The 22919-nt window shown below is 36.9% G+C and overlaps 1 protein-coding gene across 3 annotated transcripts in view; it reads right to left on the bottom strand.

Annotated features, from left to right (window-relative positions):
- The window catches only part of KIAA0825 (KIAA0825 ortholog), a 466326-nt gene that overhangs the window by 422330 nt on the left and 21077 nt on the right, over positions 1 to 22919 (bottom strand). For all 3 annotated transcript variants that reach the window (XR_012513095.1, XR_012513096.1, XM_039470047.2), the window contains exon 2: positions 13451 to 13600. The gene's annotated coding sequence lies outside the window, so the exon portion shown is untranslated. The remainder of the gene's footprint in view (positions 1 to 13450; positions 13601 to 22919) is intronic.

The following is a 22919-nucleotide window of genomic DNA, read 5'->3' as shown; positions in this document are numbered from 1 at the left end:
CAAGAAGGAGGGAATGAAGCATATTTACCTAAAATGCCCAAATAAATTATCATCCAAATCAGGACTTTTTTGAGCTTATAAAGCAGGTAACAAAAATTATTAAAATGATATAATTTTTGAAACATATATTACTAAGAAATCAAGTAGTTTTATTGTAATTATTGACCTATAAACTAATTACAGTGAAAAATTTTTAAAAAAACATTCTTTCAAAATAAAGTAAACAAAATAAATTTATATCTTTGCTTTCAAAAGTAAAAAGTCTTTATATTGCTTGAAAAATAAATAGATGATTCTTGATATATTGTTGCATACTTTAATGAGTTTCTTGTATATATCTGTCATCCACGGATATTTCTTGACAAATGCATTTTAAAAATATGATTGTATTCTTTTTATATTTTTACAAGTTGCATTTTATAGTTAGCAAATTTTAAATTGCTGACACCAGGAATAGACTCTTCTATATAGATTACGATATTTTTAATTGAGAAAATACTCTCTTTCAGGTGATAAGCTACTTGGCAAATTTATTAAGTTCAGAGCAAATTTTGCTGGATGAAGTACATTCTCAATTTCAATTTTTAGTAATGAAATACATAAATGTTTTAGCTTAAATATTTTCACAGGTACTTTTTATTTTTATTTTTTTTGCCTCCATGCAGATTGCATTTCTTTGACCAAAAATTGAAAAAGACAAAATTCATCAAATAAATGTTAATGATTATTCTGAATCGTTTGCTAAATTTAAGTGCTGCAAAATCATAACCTTTCTCAGTTTAACATCATTCAGAATGTAAATGTATTCAGGCTGGGCACAGTGGCTCATGCCTATAATCCCAGCACTTTGGGAGGCCAAGGCAGGTAGATCACCTGAGGTCAGGAGTTTAAGATCATCCTGACCAACATGGTGAAACCTTGTCTCTACCAAAAATTACAACTAGCCAGGCATGGTGGCAGGCACCTGTAATCCTAGCTACTCGGGAGGTTGAGGCAGGAGAATCACTTGAAAACAGGAGGTGAAGGTTTTGGTGAGCCAAGATTGCACCACTGCAACTCTAGCCTGGGTGACAAAGTGAGACTCTGTCTCAAAAAACAAAAACAAACAAACAAAAATTATCCAATAGAAAATTTCATTTCTATCAAATGATTTTCACCATAAGTCTTGGGTATCTCAAAGCATAATTGGGGAATTTCACAATTAAATCTTGCATGCAATTTGAGTGCTTATCATTTAATTTGTTCAATTCTCCCTTTGATTTCATGGGGGTACATTTCAACATTTTCCCATTTGCAATTTTTGTTTTCAATAACTGCAATTCCTTAAAAGTTTAACATAGGCTGAATATTTTGCCCTCCATTTCTTGACTGACTGCTTTGATTAAATATTTCTAATGGATTCTGAAGAAACTGCAGCCAAAAGTTAGAGGATATTTTCACAAAAATGTTTAATACCATGATGGGACACTTAAGTTGATCTATAAAGTAATTCTTCAAAGTCTCAGACATTTCTAAAATTCAAAGAGAAAGTGCATAGTGTCATACTTAGTTATTTTTGTTTTATTCAACTTCAATCTAATCATGACATTTATAGGTTGTTTACCTCATATATGTATATTCATATTTGTACTTGAGAACTATATCTTCCATTTGGATTAGTAGACTATTGCAGATTTTTGGGATGTAATTATGAATTATTGTGTACATTACAACATATTTTAAGTATAGTTTTCCCCATAGGTTCTAAATTTGCTAAAAGAAAGCATTTACATGCTGTGTTCCACAACAATGTATTTTTAATGGTACCAAGATAAAATAATTTTGTCATTGATATTGCAGTTTGTAACTTAATTTACAATAGTGTTTCAACCTCAACAGAATGAACTTTCAAATGCTTTACTTCGATTTAATGAATTAGATAAGAACTTGAACCATTATTATTGGAATTAATTGATTTTCTACAATTAGAAGTATCCAATGATACTGATGTAAAACTGGCATCATTTCATGATTGCAGTTCTTCTAACGGAGTGAATACATTAACAGCTATTTTCACTTTTAATATATGCACAAGAAAACTTGAAACTAAAAATGAAAGAAACCAATTCAAAACAGTCACTTGATCTAAATGAAAAGTAGTGCTTGACAGAGTGGTGTACAAATGTACCTTCTGCAGCTAAGTATTAAAAGGTAGTATTTTTAGATATGGTCTTTTTTTTTTTTTAAAGACGGGGTTTCACCATGTTGGTCAGGCTGGTCTTGAACTCCCGACCTAAGGTGATCTGCCCGCCTTGGCCTCCAAAGTACTTGGATTACAGGCGTTAGTCACCGTGCCCGGCCTAGATATGGTCTTAAAATAAGACTATGCAATAAATATTGATGTCTTTTTCACAGGTTTAAGTCTTGTTTTCATGTGGTCAGTGATACCATTACAGAGTCATCATGGTAGATGGTAAATGTCAACAGCATTTTATATGAGCTACATATTAATTATTTCCAGCAAATCAAGGTAATTCAGTATTATTTGATAAATGTACACTGATATTTTGTTTTGTTATCACTGTTGCCAAAAAAGGTTATTACAAAATAAAAATGCATTATCCAGTAATAAAATAAATAAGTAGTTGTAGATTTATACCATATGATATATGATGAAACCTTTTCAGTTGCCAAGAACAACGGCATGTGCCTGTAGTTCCAGCTACTATGAGACTGAGGTGTGAGCAGACTTGAGCAAGAGTTCAAGTCTGTAGGGTGCTAGTATCATGCTTGTGAAAAGCCATTGCATTCCAGCCTGAGCAACATAGTGAGACTCCATATCTTAAAAAAAAAGAAAAAAAACTCACAAAAAGCCAACTTTGTACTATATTCACTCTATGGCAAAACTAAATAAAACTGGGAAACGTGCAATACACAGCATGGTACTTGCTGTACCCTGCTGTACACAGGGCACGAGTACAGCAAGTGGCCAGCAGGGTTGGCAGCACTAAGTACTGCTGCTACCACCATCACCCAGCCTGAAGGAGTTAGCTGTACCTAACTCCTCATGTCTGAGCATATTCACTTTACCAATAAGCACACTTCAGGCTGTTCTTGAAAAAGATGTTTTAGTTTATAATCCTTCTGGAAAGGATCTAAAAAAGAAAAATGGGTTATTGACAATTTTATCACATGTTGAAGTATGAACTTCATTCATTACACTGGCATCTCACATATGAGACCATGTCACAATTTAGAAGTACAAAGTACAGGTCTATCAATACCTATTCTGGTTTATTTTTCTATAGCTGTTAAATAATACTTCATTCAAAAACGAAAAATCTGTGATTCATTAAAAATTATAATCTACCTTTCTATGGCATGACATGGAAAGATTTCCAGAATATTTTATTATTTCATCTAAAAAATTACAGAACTAGGCTGGGTGTGATAGCTCACACCTGTAAACTTAGCACTTAGGGAGGCCGAGGCAGGTGGATCATGAGATCAAAAGCTCGAGACCATCCTGGTTAACATGGTAAAGCCCTGTCTCTACTAAAAATATAAATATTAGCTGGGTGTGGTGGTGTCTGTCTTTAGTCCCAGCTATTGGGAGCCTGAGTGAGATCATGCAACTGCTACAGAGCAAGACTCCATCTCAAAAAAAACAAATTGTAGAACTATATATACAGCATAATGCATGATAATATTTTTTAAAAAACAAACTGCCCCATAATATAGTAAAGAATACACACTGAACTATTAGCAGTGCTTATTTGTGGGTAGTGGAATTAAAAAGGGACAGCATAAAGGGAATTTTAATTCCTTATCATCTATTTTTGTCTGAACTTATTATAATGAGTGTGTCTCACTTTTGACACCTGAGAAGTAAAAAACAAGTAAGAATATAATAAATGTTGATGAAAAGAGTCAAACTCTGTAAAATATTTGAAGAGATTTATTCTGAGCCAAATACGAGTGACCATGGCCCATGACACAGCTCTCAGGAGGTCCTGAGAACATGATCCTAAGGCAGTCAAGGTATAGCTTGGTTTCATATATTTTAAGGAGAAATGAGACATCAATCAAATATATTTAAGAAATACATTGGTTTGGTTCAGAAAGGTGGGACAACTCAAAGTGGGGGTGGGGGGTGGGGGGAGTTGTTCCAGGCTATAGATAAGTTCAAACATTTTCTGGTGACAGCTGGTTGAGTTTGTCTAACGACCTGGATTGATAGAAAGGAAATGTTCAGGTTAAGACGAAAGATTGGAGAGACCAAGGTTCTTTTGAAGTCTCTTTTTTATTTGTTTGAGAGGGAGTCTCGCTGTCACCCAGGCTGGAGTAGAGTGGTGCGATCTCAGCTCACTGCAGTCTCCACCTCCCAGGTTCAAGCAATTCTCCTGCCTCAGCCTCCCTAGTAGTTGGGACTACAGGCGTGTGCCACCATATCTGGCTAATTTTTTGTATTTTGAGGAGAAACAGGGTTTCACCATGTTGCCCAGGCTGCTCTCAAGTGATTCACCAACCTCGAAAAGTGCTGGGATTACAGGTATGAGCCACCATGCTCTACCTCTTTTGAAGTCTTACAGTGGCTGCCTAGAGACAATAGTGGCTGGCGTTAGAGACAACAGACACAAATGTTTCCTATTCAGATCTTTTAAAGGTGCTAGACTTTTAGTTAATCTCTTCAGGACTGGGAGGGCCTGGATGAAAAATATCTACCTATGTCAGTAGAGATTCTTTACAGATGCAGATATTCCCCCACAAAGGAAGGCTTTGCAGGGCCATTTCAAGATATGTTAGAGAAACATGTTGTGGGTAAAATATTTTGCTTTTCTTCCTTTTCTCATAATGTTATCCAGAGTCAGACTGGAAAGTAAGTCAGGATATACAGAGTTAAGTAAAACCCATCTAATGAGAATATATGGTTTGTAGGGCATGACTCCCTAGACCCCTTAGATAAGAATTTGAGCATGACAAAAAAAAAAAAAAATCAGAGCTTAGTTCTCATAAATACAAGGCATTAGCTAATGGTGTATCAACTGAGAGATACAAGTATCAAATGATGTAGGAGTCCTACAGCTGGGAGCTCCCTATGGGTGAATGGAGATAGGAAAGGCAAGCCCCAAGAAAAAGGAAGGTAAAGGATTTCCTAAAGGTTGGAGCCAGTGATCTTCCAAAATCCATAGCCTCACACACCCCAAAATTGGAAACATTTAATCCCCCACTATAATGGGGTTCAAGCCCTCGCCAATTGGGGAATGATCCACAACTAGTAAAGAAAGGACTGCTGGGTGCGGTGGCTCACACCTATAATCTCAGCACTTTGGGAGGCCAAGGATGGATCACGAGATCAGGAGTTTGAGACCAGTCTGGCCAACACAGTGAAACCCTGTCTCTGCCAAAAATACCAAAAATTAGCCGGGTGTGGCAGTGTGCACCTGTAATCCCAGCTACTCAGGAGTCTGAGGCAGGGTGTTGCGTGAACCTGGTAGGTAGAGGTTGCAGTGAGCCAAGATCATGCCATTGCACTCCAGCCGGGGCTGCAGTGTGAGACTCTGTCTCAAGGAGGGCAGCGGAAAGAAAGGACATAAGAAGCCTCAGCCAGACATTAACTTGAGAAGTAGATAATGAGTCAGTCTGCTTAGCTCCTTCCTGTTCCACAATCTCATCTCTTACTAACTTGATTATAGCCAGTATGTAATTAGGTCTTCCTCTTTTTAAATTACTATTATTTTTCTTCAGAGACAAGGTCTTGCTTTGTCACCCAGGCTAGAGTACAGTGATGTGAGTATAAACTCACTGCAGCCTTGAACTTCTCAAACTCAAGCAATCCTTCTGCCTCAGCCTCACAAATAGCTAGAATTATAAGCATAAGCTACTGTTCCTAGCTATAGTTCTCATCTTAACATTTCTATGTACTGGAATCCCACTCTTAAACCCCATTCATGCTACCTGCTCCAGTTTCATGGACTACCATCCATGGTAGGCCCATTACAAGGGCTGGGGGCCCTTGTAATCAAAGTGGTAACAACATCTCTGGAGCATAAACAGAACTGTTTTGCAGAATGAGAGCAGAAAATTCATAGGTGAAAATAATGAAAGATAAAATTGAAGAGGTATGCTATGGCCAGATATTTTAAGGCCTTTTTTTCCTCCAGGAGGAAAATATTTGGACTTTATCCTATACATAATGGAGAGTCATAAATGGTTTTTAACTAAGGCAGTGCATGACTAGTGTTTTACAAATATTTATAAAACAAGGTGTTAAGATGGCTTGGTATAGGGTGAGAGAACAGAGAGAGGAAGATCAAATAGGAAGATGGTTTATTAGTACATATGAAGGAGATGATAAATAGGAAGAGGATGTGGCATGAGGAAAAAGAAAACAAACCAATAGCTCTGAAATGACTTTCCAGGATATGACAGATGGCTTGGGGCCACTGAGTGAGGCAGACAATTACAGTTGAGAGAAAACCAGGTCGCTGTTACATGTTCAGGCACAAACAAGCTTGGTCTTTAGGCCCAATACACCAGAGAAACTAAATAGAATGCATGTGAAAATTATAAAGTCATGTTAAGAGGCAAAAAGCTTATGGTTTACATTATTAGAAATTAGCAATGGTAAAGCCAAAGTATGGTTCTCCCTGAGCAATAAAAATCAGGGTGTAAGAACACCAATTATGACAGTAATGACTAAAATAAAGAGGTGGACATTGTCCACACAACGCAGATTTGATATGGAAGGCTTTCATAGTCTTGCTAAAGGCAGCCTTAGAAACCATACATTACATACACATGCCAGCCTTTGGCTGAGGAGTGGGTGACTACTATATTTGCCCATATGGATTTCTGTAGACCAGGGCCCCAGGATAAACCAGGGTATAAAGATGAGGCTATAGGGAAGTGTATGCAGTAAGGGATAAATTATTACAAAGAAAATTCTTGATGTTTAATCTGAATGACAGAATGGTAGTTTATGAGTAGATTTTTAAAATTTAGGAGGAAAACAGTGGTAAGAAGGCATAGCAAATTAGTGTTAGACATAATGATTTTGAGTAGGCCTTACAAGTGGAAATGTTCAGCATACAGAGGGAGGTGATATGTGACAGTAATGCATGAGAAAGAACAGTGCTCAAAATGTCACGCTGTAGTTCATGAGACTAAGATGCAGTCAATCATAATAAAGGATTATTTTTAATCTTTAAAAAAACCTTAGCATATATACAAAATAAACACAAGGGTGAATAAGAGAATTAGCATTTGTACCAGTGTATCATGTTGCTGTGGTTTGAATGTTCCTTCTAACACTGATGCTGAAATTTAATCCTGAATGAGGCAGTATTGGGAGGTGAGGCCTTTAAGAGGTGATTGGGTCATGACAGCAGAGCCCTCATGAATGGAGTAATCCATAAATGAATTATGGATTACTAGATTAAAGGGTTAATAGATTAATGGGAGTGGGACTGGTGGCTTTATAAAAAGAGAGAGACTTGAACAAGTATGCTCAGCCTCCTCACCATGTGATAACCTGCATCACCTCGGGACTCTGTAGAGAGGCTACAAGAAGGCTCTCACCAGATGTGACCTCTTGACTTTGGATTTCTCAGTTTCCATAACTGCGAGAAATAAATTCCTTTTCTTTATAATTGTCCTGTTTCAGGTATTCTGTAACGAGCAACAGAAAATGGACTAATACACATGTATTAATAAAATTAAGTTAACTTATAGTGAGTGCTGCTTCATTAGTTGGTGAGAGAAGAGACACACCTACTCACGTAAGAATATATTTACTCAATAATGGCACTTTACATTTATAAATTATAATAGTTTTCTACTAACCTCCTTAAATATGTAAGGTGCAGAGCTAAAAAATGAGATGACCGAGATTTTAGTTATAATTAAAAGAAAAAACTCAACTCTTCTTAAAAAAAAAAAAAGCTGTTGAATTTGTTGAACAATGATCCACTTGTTTAAAAGATGCACAGTGGGCCACGTGTGGTGGCTCATGCCTGTAATCCCAGTACTTTGGGAGGCCGAGGTGGGCAGATCATGGCGTCAGGAGTTCGAGACCAGCTTGGCCAGCATGGTGAAACCCCATCTCTACTAAAAATACAAAAAAATTAGCCAGGTATGGGGGTACACGCCTATAATCCCAGCTACTCAGGAGGCTGGGGCAGGACAATTGCTTGAACTGGGGAGGCAAAGGTTGCAGTGAGCTGAGATTGCGCCACTGCACTCCAGCCTGGGCGACAGAGGAGACTCCGTCTCAGGAAAAAAAAAAAAAAAAAAAAAAAAAAAAAAAAAAAAAAAAAGATGCACAGCAATTTAACACATGTGTATATAGATACATCTTAAATTAAACTTCACAAATCATTACTTATTCTTAATACTTGCTCTTATATTTTCTATTCATTTTTTTTTCTTTTTATAAGATTTTAAGTTGATTTCAGCATCTGCAGTTTGGCTTAGAGATTTTTAGATTTAAAAGAGCCATTTATGATCATTTCATAGAACCATCTGTAAAGCTATGACTGAAAAATCCAGAAGAGATATTTTTAAGAAAAGGTAAAAAAGAAAAAAGCAGAAAATGAAGGGTTGGGAGCTATTAATACAGGGTAGGAAAAGAGACAAAAAAGATAAAGTCGGGTCATAGGTTGAACAAAACAGTATCAAAGAGGACAACATTGCAAAAATAAATGTGAAGTCAACAAAAGCTTATTTCAATACGTGTCTCTACCCTTTACTGCAGTGTATCTCAAAGTGTAGTCCAAAACTAATTTAAGCCAAAATACCAGGACACTTGTTAAAAATTTAGATACCTGGGCCCCATCCCAGACCTAGTGAACTAAGCTCTCTTTGGCAATTGAAAAGTTTCCCAGAGCATCCTTTTAACTAAGCATTTTTATCTCAATACCTTTTATAAATCAGCTTTCAAAGTGGTACTTTCCAAGAACATGCAAACTCACTTCACATATAGATATATTTCTGAAAAGTTGTTAAGTGACTACTTATACACCAAACCATTATTCCCCTAAAGACTATCATGATCATTTCAGAATTATGTTCATCCAGAAGGAAACAAACTAGATTTGAGAGCATTCAGCCTTTAAACAAATATTCTTCATCTAATTTTTCTGTATTACTTATGTAAGAGGTTGGCCAAATGGACTCACGTACTCACTATTTTTACTTAGTTTAGAAGCATGTTTATTTAAAATTACAACATACTAAGCCGGGCGTGGTGGCTCAAGCCTGTAATCCCAGCACTTTGGGAGGCTGAGGCGGGTGGATCACGAGGTCAAGAGATCGAGACCATCCCGGTCAACATGGTGAAACCCCGTCTCTACTAAAAATACAAAAAAATTAGCTGGGCATGGTGGTGCGTGCCTGTAATCCCAGCTACTCAGGAGGCTGAGACAGGAGAATCGCCTGAACCCAGGAGGCGGAGGTTGCAGTGAGCCGAGATGGCGCCATTGCACTCCAGCCTGGGTAACAAAAGCGAAACTCTGTCTCAAAAAAAAAAAAAAAAAAAAAAAAATTACAACATACTGTTAACTCATTCCATTTTGACTTTGAACTAATTTCACTAAATTAGTTTAACTAGTTAAGTATCATAATCAAGTGGCATTTAGCAGAACTCATGAACAGAAAAAGTGCCACAGGAAGACAGTTTTCAGAAAATACAAAAACTGAACTTTGAGGTTTGGATTCTAACAGCAAAGACATCCCTTTATGTGGTGAGCTCTGATAACAAAAAGTATTTGTCAACTTCTTGCCAATAGATAGCCAAGAAATAAGAGATGTGAATCTATTGAATTCAAAGATAGAAATAATAGCTAAGAACAACAGTAGTTAATATTTATTCACTTATCTCATTAGAGGGTTCCTTCTAAATCCTTTACATGCATTAACTAATTTAATCCTTACAACAACTCTATAGACTGTGGCTTTAGACCAGTTCCCAGATAAGGATGCTTAGGTGTAGAATTACATAACTTTCCTGAGATCCCACAGCTAGAAATAGGAGGTGAGATTCAAATCCAAGCAGCCTGTCTCCAAAATGTATACTCAAAGACAGTGGGCTACACTATGATTTTAAGAGAGTCTTAAATGTTGGAACAATTACTTGCCTCTATATATATGCTTTATCTTTATGTTTTGAGATTATCTTTTTTCTGTTCTTTATACAACTGATTTTAAGATAAACTGGGACTACCTTGCATCCCTGCTTATGTTTGGTTATTAGATCTCATTATAATGCACTTGAAATATGACAGGAATTCCAAAATTAGCATCAAATAGGAATTCAGCATCATACAGAAAAATAAAAATGTATTTTAAAAGATACTTAGTTCTGAATTCAAGGCAAGAATAGTATAGTGGTTTACAGCTGTGCTTCTCTATTCTTCATGTGCCAATCACCTAAGTACATTGTTAAAAATGCAGATTTTCAGCAGCTCTGAGATTCTGCATTTGTAACAAGTTCCTGGATGATGGTGACCCTGCTGGCCTGAAGATCATAATCTGAGTCACAAAAGTTCAGAGTTCAAACCCTGGAGTCACACTGCTTATGTTTCAATCCCAGATCCATGGCTTACTAGTTGTATAACCTTCTCCTTACATGCCTCTACTACATCTGTGAAAGAGTGAGATCATTAAAGGGTTGTTATCAGGATTACATGGAATAATCCATAGATAGTACATAGAACAGTCTCCAGCACATAGAAAGAACTGAATAAATGTTATTTCCTAGTATTATTGAAAAATATTAAAAGCATATATTGTATCCCATTAGAAAGCCATTTATATAATTGACTGATCTAGCAGAAACACTAAATAAAATGTCATCATTCTTTTCTAGGCAGTCAAAAGAACATCACTGTACAATGAAGGGCATTAAATACATAAGTTAGAATCACTACCCAGCTTTATTAAATACATAAATCTGAAAGTGCTCCAAATGAATTTGCGTAAAGCTGGCTTGGTCTATGCTATTTAAAGAGCATATTTTGTTTGTTTGCCAGAAAACTTTTCTATATTGCATGTATGCACTGAGTTCATTTATTTGAATACCTTCCTCTGAATTTCGAAAAAGCCAATAATAGTTTAAAATTCTTATTTAATGAAATATGTCAGTACTAGTATTAATATCAACAATAACAATGATTTTAAATATTTTAAACAATGATTTTAAATATTTGTTCAAGGAAGAACACTGCTATACTTTTAATGAATTCAGAGGATTTAATCAATACCTTCACAGACAACTGTACACATATTCAAACTATAATACAATGCAGCACAATTACTTCTTGTCTTTGAGAACTGAGGCTTAAAAGAATATTATTTATCAAAAATGTGGTGATTTAATTATAATGATATATCCAAGAAGCCAATACAAAGGAAAAGCAGAGTTAGGTCCACAAATGAAGATAAAATATCATAGTAACTTCCCAAATGAAAACTGTAAGAAATTTATTTCAACACTGGTTGAAAAATAAAGACATAGAAGGAATGGAGTACATTAGAAAAGAAAGACTAATGTTTACCCAGTCATTGATTAAAACCAGAGCCAGGTGTTTTAATCAAAAAGAAGATGAGAGCTAGAAAATGTTTTTGGTTGGTGGGTATCTTTAAGAGTCAGCAAGTAAAGGTCAATAGATAATTTGCCTATCCTTTTATCTTTTATTTTTCAACATAGGTTATTAAAAAAAACAATTGTAGTAAAAATTCTATTACATTATTTTTCTAAATTAAAACTATATTCAACATAGGCCATACAGACCTGCTCTGTCAAATCATGACAGATAAGAATCAAGAAAAAAGGAGGGATCTGGGTGAGTGGTTTATTCTTTCCTCTCTCCTTTCTCTTTCCCTACAGATTGGTGTTCCTCACTGCTCCTTTGTCTGCTGTGGCACTAGATTTTTAAAAAAATGCACAACACATAAGATTTTCCTTTCATTTTACTTTCTATGACATGTTACTTTAAAATAATAAGATTTTACCAAAAACTATGCATAATGATACTTTATTAAAAGGACTGCCGGATGTAAGTTTGCAAGGCAGGGCTTACCTGTACTCAATTATATCAAATAAGGATTCACAAAATGAAATTAAACTTGTGCTTTTAGTGAAAAATTAAATCAATAGTGAAACGTGGTTCTTTATATCTACAGAGGTGATAACACCAACATTATATCTACAGAGGTGATAACACCAACAAGATCAAATCATTAGGATTAGAGGAATAAGAGGAATAGAATTTGAACAGAATTATACCAATATCATGTCTTGTTATTTGGGTTTACATTTTTCTTAATCAAATACTGAAAACCAAAAATTTACTGAAAATGCCTAAGCTGTTTTCCATTTATAAATTAGCTGTCTCTCACCTCCAGAGGAGCAAGGAATTCCTCTTCTGTATGACCTATTTATGCCTCTTAGATTTATCACATGCATTTTTTAATGACCCCGAACCAAAGGAAATGTAGAAACCTATTTGAAAAGTTGACATTAAGGTTGTGACACCAACCAAAACAACCAGAGAATTTAAAGTTAAACTGACATACAATACCCAAATCAGTCTGTTATACTCCTAATTTAAAAAACAGTTCTAATGTGAAATCATGATAGCATGTCAGCCTCTGCTTTGAAACTCCTGAATTTTGTCATTTGGTGTTTGTGTCACAACCTTAATATTATTTAAATATACTTTTTAATATCTATTATTTAAAAAATCTTTGAATTGAAGATACTCTAAAGCTTTGAAGAAGCCAACCTCAAAGCACTGCATTCCTAGCATGCCACTTTTATTAGTAGTGCATAAAACATTTGCTGTTGACAAATCTAATTCATTAAAAGGTGAGACGGATGCATTTTAAAATAACTGGCTGGCATCATTATCTGCAGTGCCTTTTATAAATTATTCCTCTTTTCCCTTTTGACTGAACTTGTCACAGTTCCCCTTCAGAGTCTGAGTGTTATGCCTTATAGTCAATGCTTTCAATGTGTTTAGACAAGTCACAAGTTAAACAAGCAGTGGTATTTTATTTTCTAGAAATGAGAAAGCGTAACAGAAATACGAATTATTTTATTCAATTCATTGATTTTGAACTAAAGACAAGTAAAGTCAGTGGTGGTTTAATCTTACACAAAGAATTTAAAAATAAAAGTATACTGTTTGCATAGAATGGGGAATTTCAAAGAAAGAAACATAAAGAGAAATGCTGGCGGCCCTGCTGCAGTGTTGTGTAGAAGACTTGGTTAAAAATTGAATTGTGCTTCCCCTAACACTGGAGATCAGGTAAATCATAGAGCTGACAGCTGTCTGGCCCACTAACTTCCTAAAGAAGAATGCTAACTGTATTCTCTCAGAGGCCAAAGGAATAGAATTCTAGAAGCTTTCAAGGAAACTGAGTAGGCACAGTACAAATTATTCAAAATATGAAGAAAAACATTTCTTACCTAATTTTATTTTAGAAGACACTAAGAATAAACAGATCTTCTAATCCTGAGGAGGCAGATAATTATTTCCTCACAAGTTGTTAGCAGAAGAACTATCTCTTCTTTAGTATCTTCAGCAAAGTTTTTTTTTCCAAAGTATGTAAAATGTACCTGTAAAATAATTGGACAAAGCTTTATCACTGCCACAATGGGATCGAGAGCATATTCACATTAGTTGCCTAGATTGCTAGTGACAGTACTATCATTATATCATGACACATGGACTTGAGTCAAGAATAAGAGATGCTAGGAATACACAAAGACATCCTGAAGATTAGGTACCTAAGAAAAGCTTATTAACAAGATGGTCCATAGATTATAGCCACACAGGTAATAGGGGCACCTTGGAGAATGCATATTTAAAACATCTCTTCTATTTTCACTAAAAATTGATCATTCCTAAAGAAATGTATCATGAAGAAAGTAACGTGAGGTTGCACCATATAAAACAAGCAATGCTATTTAATTCAAATGCCTTTTTTTCGTGTTTAGTTACTATTTACTCTAGATTATTTATTAAAACCATTTCCCCCCCACTCTTCCGGGTGATCCTGTTGAAAACAGATTCCTGGCAATCTTGTTACAAATGGGTTCTGATTAAGTTGATTTGGTGCTGGGGCTTGAGATTTTGCATTTCTAACAAGGTCTCAGGTAATGCCCCTAATGCTTTGGATCCATGCACTACACTTTCACTAATAAGTTTCCACCAATATATTTGTCTTTTCCTGCACCAAAGTATACTATTGTTATTCTTGGCTATTGACAGTTTGCCTTTTTATATAATTTCACAATCTTTTGTCAAGTGTTTGCCCCTCCTCACCAAAACAAAGACAGTTAGGAATTTGACAGATATTACTTTGAATCTCTTATCAAAGTTGGGCAAGTGTATAGCATTGAGTTTTCCAAGTCATGTGTATTGTATATAATTTTACTTATTGAGGTCTTCATATTACAAAATAATGCTCTATTATTTTCCCCATAGGATTTTTTTTTTTTTAAGAGTTGGGGTTTCATCATGTTGGCCAGGCTGGCCTTGAATCCCTGACCTCAGGTGATCCACCCACCTTGGCCTCTCAAGGCGTTGGGATTACAGGATTACAGGCATGAGCCACCAAGCCCAGCCTCCCACAGGAGTTTTGTACATCTTTTGTTATGTTGTATTTATTTCTAGGCACTCCATGCTTTGAATATCATATCTCTTTGCAGAAAACTTTTGCCTTTCTTGTTTATATATGTATTATGTGTATAATTTTGGTAGGTTGATAGGTTCATCCAGGATATTTGATAAACTCTTACTCTTTCCTGTAGTTTTACATCATGTACAAATAATGGGCTTTATTTCTTTATTTCCAAAATTTATACTTTTTATTTTTTTATCTTGTCTTACTATAAAAAAGAAAAGCAAAAAACATCAAACAGTAAATGCATTAATAATAACAATAATAATAATAAAAGGCTATTTTTTTTTATCTATTATCAGCCAAAATGATCTCTCGGTTACATTAGATTGCCTAGGAAATAGATATGAGGTAGACTCCAATGGTTTCTTTCTTTTCTTTTCTTTTTTTTTTTTTTTGAGACGGAGTTTCACTCTTGTTACCCAGGCTGGAGTGCAATGGCTCAATCTCAGCTCACCGCAACCTCCGCCTCCTGGGTTCAAGCAATTCTCCTGCCTCAGCCTCCCAAATAGCTGGGACAACAGGCATGCGCCACCATGCCCAGCTAATTTTTTTTGTATTTTTAGTTGAGACAGGTTTTTACCAATTTGACCAGGAGGGTCTCGATCTCCTGACCTCATGATCCACCTGCCTTGGCCTCCCAAAGTGCTGGGATTATAGGCGTGAGCCACCGCGCCCGGTCTTTTTCTTCTTTAGACAGAGTCTCACTCTGTCACCAGGCTGGAGTGCAGTGGTGCGATCTCGGCTCAATGCAACCTCTGCCTTCCAAGTTCAAGTGATTCTCCTGCCTCAGTCTCCCCAGTAGAGTAGCTGGGACTATAGGCGTGTGCCACTATGCCCAGCTAATTTTTGCACTTTTAGTAGAGACAGGGTTTTTCAGTGTTGGCCAGGCTGGTCTCGAACTCCTGACCTCAAGCAATCCACCTGCCTCAGCCTCCCAAATGCTAGGATTACAAGTATGAGCCACTGCGCCCAGCCTCCAATGGTTTCTTATAGCATTTACTAATTGTCCTCATATTGCCTGTCTTTCTATGGTGTCTAGTATACAAGTCCTTAAATATTACTAACATCCATTATCCCAAACCAAATTCCAGTTGATATTTAATCAGAAACAGACATAAACTCTCATGGACAACTTTGCCACCCTGAGAAATAGCTGAAAAACAAAAGAAAAAAGTGGCATTATAATGAGGAAAATGGTTCAGTTCCATCTAAGAACTAAGGTGAGGATGCCAATGCAAGGAAGCCATTACTGAGATAAAGCACATCACCTATAGTCCCTACCTGAAATCACAAGGTTTCTTGTAAAATGAATACATAACTGAAATTGTTTTCTTGATGACAATGTCAGCCGGCTTTAGAGCAAACGGTGCTTCTTCATAGCTTTCAGTCAATTAGTTTGACAAAGGAAACAATTATACTTAATATTCTACACACTGTCAATGTTGGTAACACTGGTTATTTAAGGAAAGGCAAATGTGTGTGATGGTGGGATGAAGGAATGCATTAAAAAAAGAGAAAGAAGTAGTAACTAAAATAATAATAACCATACTAATAAAAAGTTTCCTTAAAAACATTTCCATAATCTACTATAAACAGCAATCATGAAAAAGGAAAGCAATGTAGGAAATGTTTAAAAGGAGAAGAAAATAGGATTAAAAAGTAAATAAGCCTTACATTAAAACAGTTTAAAATTATGTGAATAAAATTTTTGGTGAGGAAGCTCAAGCAGCATACATTTTCCTTCTGTCCCCAGATATCCCTTAAAAAGGCAACGAAGTTATATTATGGAAAGGAGAAATATAAACCCACAAAAATGGGGACAGTGAGTCATTACCACAAATTTATAAAAGGCAAGGTGGATGAAACAGCATTCACAGAAGAAATAGAATAGAAAAAGCTAAACTCTAAAATGTGTGCAAAGAGAGCTGCAATTAAAAGAATGACCTGATATCCATGGCAGAGTATGGAGTAAAAAGTGAGGCTAAAAAACACAATCCATTGAAGGTTTGCTCAAGAAACACTGAATCTCCCTTCCCTACCTTTTTGTGCAAGCTACTACTTTGTAATTTTTTTTTGTCTTTAAAGATCTGACTGTGGGTAAAGGGAAATAAATGAAAGAAGTGATGTGCTTCAAGACATGAATTAACTGTCTACAAAACTATGAAAGTAAGCACTGGCATGGGTACCTCCGCAAAAAAAACCCTGCTTCATTCTGGTCTTTAGCTGGCTTTGGCATACTAATCATTCCCCATCTGTTTACTCTAAAGCAAAGTATACCAGTAAAATCACTGTTATCCAAATAATTTCTATGTAGTTTTTTTATATTTTCTTTTTTCTAATATGAATGCATACCCAAGGACTACTTGACATTTGAAGAAAAAAATGTTTTTTTCACATTAGAGACTGTATTAGTCCATTTTCACACTGCTATGAAGAAATACCAGAGACTGGGTAATTTATAAAGAAAAATAGGTTTAATGGACTCACAGTTCCACATGGCTGGGGAGGCCTCACAATCATGGCAAAAGGTGAAGAGGTGAAGGAGGAGCAAAGACGTGTTACACAGCAGTAGGCAACAGAGCTTGTGCCAAGGAACTGCCATTTATAAAAACATCACATCTCAAGAGACTTATTCACTATCACGAGAACAGCATGGGAAAGACTCACCCCCTTGATTCAGTTACCTCCCACTGGATCCCTCCCACAATATGTGGAAATTATGGCAGCTATAATTCAAGATGAGATTTGGGTGGGGACACAGCCAAGCCATATCATTCTTCCCTGGCCCCTCCCAAATCTTGTGTACTCACATTTCAAAACCAATCAAGCCTCACAGTCCCCCAAAATCTTAACTCATTTCAGCAATAACTAAAAAATCCACAGTCCAAAGTTTCATCTGAGATAAGGCAAGTCCCTTCTGCCTATGTAAAATCAAAATCAAGTTAATTACTTACTAGATAGAGTAGGGGTACAGGCATTAAGTAAATACACCCATTCCAAATGGGAGAAATTGGCCCAAACAAAGGGGTTACAGGCTCCAAAATGTCCAAAATCCAGCAGGGCAGTCAAATCTTTTTTTTTTTAATTAATTAATTAATTTATTTATTTTTTATTGCATTTTAGGTTTTGGGGTACATGTGATGAACATGCAAGATTGTTGCATAGGTACACACATGGCAGTGTGGTTTGCTGCCTTCCGTCCCCTCACCTGTATCTGTCATTTCTCCCCATGCTATCTCTTCCCACCTCCCCACCCCCCCGCCCTCCCCCATTTCCCCCCAATGGACCCCAGTGTGTAGTGCTCCCCTCCCTGTGTCCATGTGTTCTCATTGTTCAACACCCGCCTATGAGTGAGAATATATGGTGTTTGATTTTCTGCTCTTGTGTCAGTTTGCTGAGAATGATGGTTTCCAGGTTCATCCATGTCCCTACAAAGGACGTGAACTCATCGTTTTTGATGGCTGCGTAATATTCCATGGTGTATATGTACCACATTTTCCCTATCCAGTCTATCATCGTTGGGCATTTGGGTTGGTTCCAGGTCTTTGCTATTGTAAACAGTGCTGCAATGAACATTCGTGTGCACGTGTCCTTGTAGTAGAATGATTTATAATCCTTTGGATATATACCCAGTAATGGGATTGCTGGGTCAAATGGGATTTCTGTTTTTAGGTCCTTGAGGAATCGCCACACTGTCTTCCACAATGGTTGAATTAATTTACATTCCCACCAACAGTGTAAAAGTGTTCCTATTTCTCCACATCCTCTCCAGCCTCTGTTGTTTCCCGATTTTTTAATGATCGCCATTCTAACTGGTGTGAGATGGTATCTCAATGTGGTTTTGATTTGCATTTCTCTGATGACCAGTGATGATGAGCATTTTTTCATATGTTTGTTGGCCTCCTGTATGTCTTCTTTTGTAAAGTATCTGTTCATATCCTTCGCCCATTTTTGAATGGGCTTGTTTGTTTTTTTCTTGTAGATCTGCTTTAGTTCTTTGTAAATTCTGGATATCAGCCCCTTGTCAGATGGGTAGACTGCAAAAATTTTTTCCCATTCTGTTGGTTGCCGATTCACTCTACTGACTGTTTCTTTTGCCGTGCAGAAGCTGTGGAGTTTGATTAGGTCCCATTTGTCTATTTTGGCTTTTGTTGCCATTGCTTTTGGCGTTTTGGTCATGAAGTCCTTGCCTACACCTATGTCCTGAATGGTTTTGCCTAGATTTTCTTCTAAGGTTTTTATGGTGTTAGGTCTGATGTTTAGGTCTTTAATCCATCTGGAGTTAATTTTGGTGTAAGGTGTCAGGAAGGGGTCCTGTTTCTGCTTTCTGCACATGGCTAGCCAGTTTTCCCAACACCATTTATTAAACAGGGAGTCCTTTCCCCATTGCTTGTTTTTGTCAGGTTTGTCGAAGATCAGATGGTTGTGGGTATGTTGTATTTCCTCTGAGGCCTCTGTTCTGTTCCATTGGTCTATATCTCTGTTTTGGTACCAGTACCATGCTGTTTTGATTACTGTAGCCTTGTAGTATAGTTTGAAGTCCGGTAGTGTGATGCCTCCTGCTTTGTTCTTTTTGCTTAGAATTGACTTGGCTATGCGGGCTCTCTTTTGGTTCCATATGAAGTTTAAGGTGTTTTCTTCCAGTTCTGTGAAGAAGGTCATTGGTAGCTTGATGGGGATAGCGTTGAATCTGTAAATTACTTTGGGCAGTATGGCCATTTTCACGATGTTGATTCTTCCTAACCATGAACATGGAATGTTTCTCCATCTGTTTGTATCCTCTCTTATTTCGTTGAGCAATGGCTTGTAGTTCTCCTTGAAGAGGTCCTTTACGTTCCTTGTTAGTTGTATTCCTAGGTACTTTATTCTCTTTGTAGCAATTGTGAATGGCAGTTCGTTCTTGATTTGGCTCTCTTGAAGTCTATTACTGGTGTATAGGAATGCTTGTGATTTTTGCACATTGATTTTGTATCCTGAGACTTTGCTGAAGTTGTTTATCAGTTTCAGGAGATTTTGGGCTGAGATGATGGGGTCTTCCAGATATACAATCATGTCATCTGCAAATAGAGACAATTTGATTTCCTCCTTTCCAATTTGGATACCCTTTATTTCTTTTTCTTGCCTGATTGCTCTGGCTAGAACTTCCAGTACTATATTGAATAGGAGTGGTGAGAGAGGGCATCCTTGTCTAGTGCCAGATTTCAAAGGGAATGCTTCCAGTTTTTGCCCATTCAGTATGATATTGGCTGTTGGTTTGTCGTAAATAGCATTTATTGTTTTGAGATACGTTCCGTCAATACCTAGTTTATTGAGGGTTTTTAGCATAAAGGGTTGTTGAATTTTGTCAAAAGCCTTCTCTGCATCAATTGAGATAATCATGTGGTTTTTGTCTTTGGTTCTGTTTATGTGGTGAATTACGTTTATGGACTTGCGTATGTTGAACCAGCCTTGCATCCCCGGGATGAATCCTACTTGATCATGGTGGATGAGCTTTTTGATATGCTGTTGCAATTGGTTTACCAGTATTTTATTGAAGATTTTTGCATCTATGTTCATCATGGATATTGGCCTGAAATTTTCTTTTCTTGTTGAGTCTCTGCCGGGTTTTGGTATCAGGATGATGTTTGTCTCGTAAAATGATTTGGGAAGGATTCCCTCTTTTTGGATTTTCTGGAATAGTTTCAGAAGGAATGGTATCAGCTCCTCTTTGTATGTCTGGTAGAATTCAGCTGTGAACCCATCTGGACCTGGGCTTTTTTTTGGGTGGTAGGCTCTTTATTGCTGCCTCGACTTCAGACCATGTTATTGGTATATTCAGGGTTTCGGATTCTTCCAGGTTTAGGCTTGGGAGGATGCAGGTGTCCAGGAATTTATCCATTTCTTCCAGGTTTACTAGTTTATGTGCATAGAGTTGTTTGTAATAATCTCTGATGATGGTTTGGATTTCTGTGAAATCTGTGGTGATATCCCCTTTATCATTTTTTATTGCATCAATTTGGTTATTCTCTCTTTTCTTTTTTATTAATCTGGCTAGTGGTCTATTTTGTTGATCTTTTCAAAAAACCAGCTCCTGGATTTATTGATTTTTTGAAGAGTTTTTTGTGTCTCTATTTCCTTCAGTTCTGCTCTGATCTTAGTTATTTCCTGTCTTCTGCTAGGTTTTGAGTTTTTTTGATCTTGCTCCTCTAGCTCTTCCAATTTTGATGATAGGGTGTCAATTTTAGATCTCTCCTTTCTTCTCATGTGGGCACTCATTGCTATATATTTTCCTCTAGAGACTGCTTTAAATGTGTCCCAGAGATTCTGGTATGTTGTGTCTTCGTTCTCATTGGTTTCAAAGAACATCTTTATTTCTGCCTTCATTTCATTGTTTATCCAGTCAACATTCAAGAGCAAGTTATTCAGTTTCCATGAAGCTGTGCAGTTCTGAGTTAGTTTCTGCATTCTGAGTTCTAACTCGATTGCACTGTGGTCTGAGAGACTGTTTGTTATGATTTCTGTTCTTTTGCATTTGCTGAGGAGTGACTTATTGCCAATTATGAGGTCAATTTTAGAGTAGGTGTGATGTGGTGCCGAGAAGAATGTATATTCTGTGGATTTGGGGTGGAGAGTTCTGCAAATGTCTATTAGGTTTGCTTGTTCCAGGTCTGTATTCAGGTCCTGGATATCCTTGTTGATTTTCTGTCTGGTTGATCTGTCTAATATTGACAATGGGGTGTTAAAGTCTCCCACTATTATTGTGTGGGAGTCTAAGTCTCTTTGTAAGTCATTAAGAACTTGCCTTATGTATCTGGGTGCTCTTGTATTGGGTGCGTATATATTTAGGATCGTTAGCTCTTCTTGTTGCAGTGATCCTTTTACCATTATGTAATGTCCTTCTTTGTCTCTTTTGATCTTTGTTGCTTTAAAGTCTATTTTATCAGAGATGAGAATTGCAACTCCTGCCTTTTTTTGCTCTCCATTTGCTTGGTAGATCTTCCTCCATCCCTTTTTTTTGAGCCTTTGTGTATCCTTGCATGTAAGATGGGTTTCCTGGATACAGCACACTGATGGGTTTTGGCTTTTTATCCAATTTGCCAGTGTGTGTCTTTTGATTGGGGCATTTAGTCCATTGACGTTTAGGGATAGTATTGTTATGTGTGAATTTGATACTGTCATTTTGATGCTACCTGGCTGTTTTGTTGGTTAGTTGATGCAGATTCTTGATTGTGTTGATGCTCTTTTACCATTTGGTGTGTTTTTGGAGTGGCTGGTACCGGTTGTTCCTTTATATGTGTAGAGCCTCTTTCAGGAGTTCTTGTAGGGCAGGTTTGGTGGTGATGAAATCTCTGAGTGCTTGCTTGTTCACAAAGGATTTTATTTTTCCTTCACTTATGAAGCTTAGTTTGGCTGGATAGGAGATTCTGGGTTGAAAGTTCTTTTCTTTAAGGATGTTGAATATTGGCTCCCAATCTCTTCTGGCTTGTAGGGTTTCTGCTGAGAGATCTGCTGTGAGGCTAATGGGCTTCCCTTTGTTGGTAACTGGACCTTTCTCTCTGGCTGCCCTTAGCATTTTCTCTTTCATTTCAACCCTGGTGAATCTGACGATTATGTGCCTTGGGGTTGCTCTTCTTGAGGAATATCTTTGTGGTGTTCTCTGTATTTCCTGGATTTGAATATTGGTCTGCCTTGCTAGGTTGGGGAAGTTTTCCTGGATAATATCCTGAAGAGTATTTTCCAGCTTGGATTCATTCTCTTCATCACATTCAGGTACACCTATCAGACGTAGATTAGGTCTTTTCACATAGTCCCATATTTCTTGAAGATTTTGTTCATTCCTTTTTGCGCTTTTTTCTCTGTTCTTGCCTTCTCTTTTTATTTCATTGAGTTGATCTTCGACCTCTGATATCCTTTCTTCTGCTTGGTCAATTCAGCTGTTGAAGCTTGTGCATGCTTCACGAAGTTCTCGTGTTGCGTTTTTCAGCTCCATCAATTCACTTATACTCCTCTCTATGCTGTCCATTCTCGTCAGCCGTTCGTCCAATCTTTTTTCAAGGTTCCTCTTTTCTTTGCGTTTGGTTAGAACATGTTATTTTAGCTCATTGTAGTTTCTTACTACCCACCTTCTGAAGTCTGATTCTGTCATTTCCTCACCCTCCTTCTCCATCTGGTCTGGTTCCCTTGCTGGTGAGGAGTTGTGATCCCTTTTAGGAGGAGAGGTGTTCTGGTTTTGGGAGTTTTCATCCTTTTTGCGCTGGTTTCTTCCCATT

The sequence above is a fragment of the Saimiri boliviensis genome, chromosome 1 (genome assembly GCF_048565385.1).
Source record: "Saimiri boliviensis isolate mSaiBol1 chromosome 1, mSaiBol1.pri, whole genome shotgun sequence".
Classification (NCBI taxonomy): domain Eukaryota; kingdom Metazoa; phylum Chordata; class Mammalia; order Primates; family Cebidae; genus Saimiri; species Saimiri boliviensis.
Note: the sequence above shows the minus strand (reverse complement) of the source record. Positions and strands in the feature narration are given on the sequence as shown.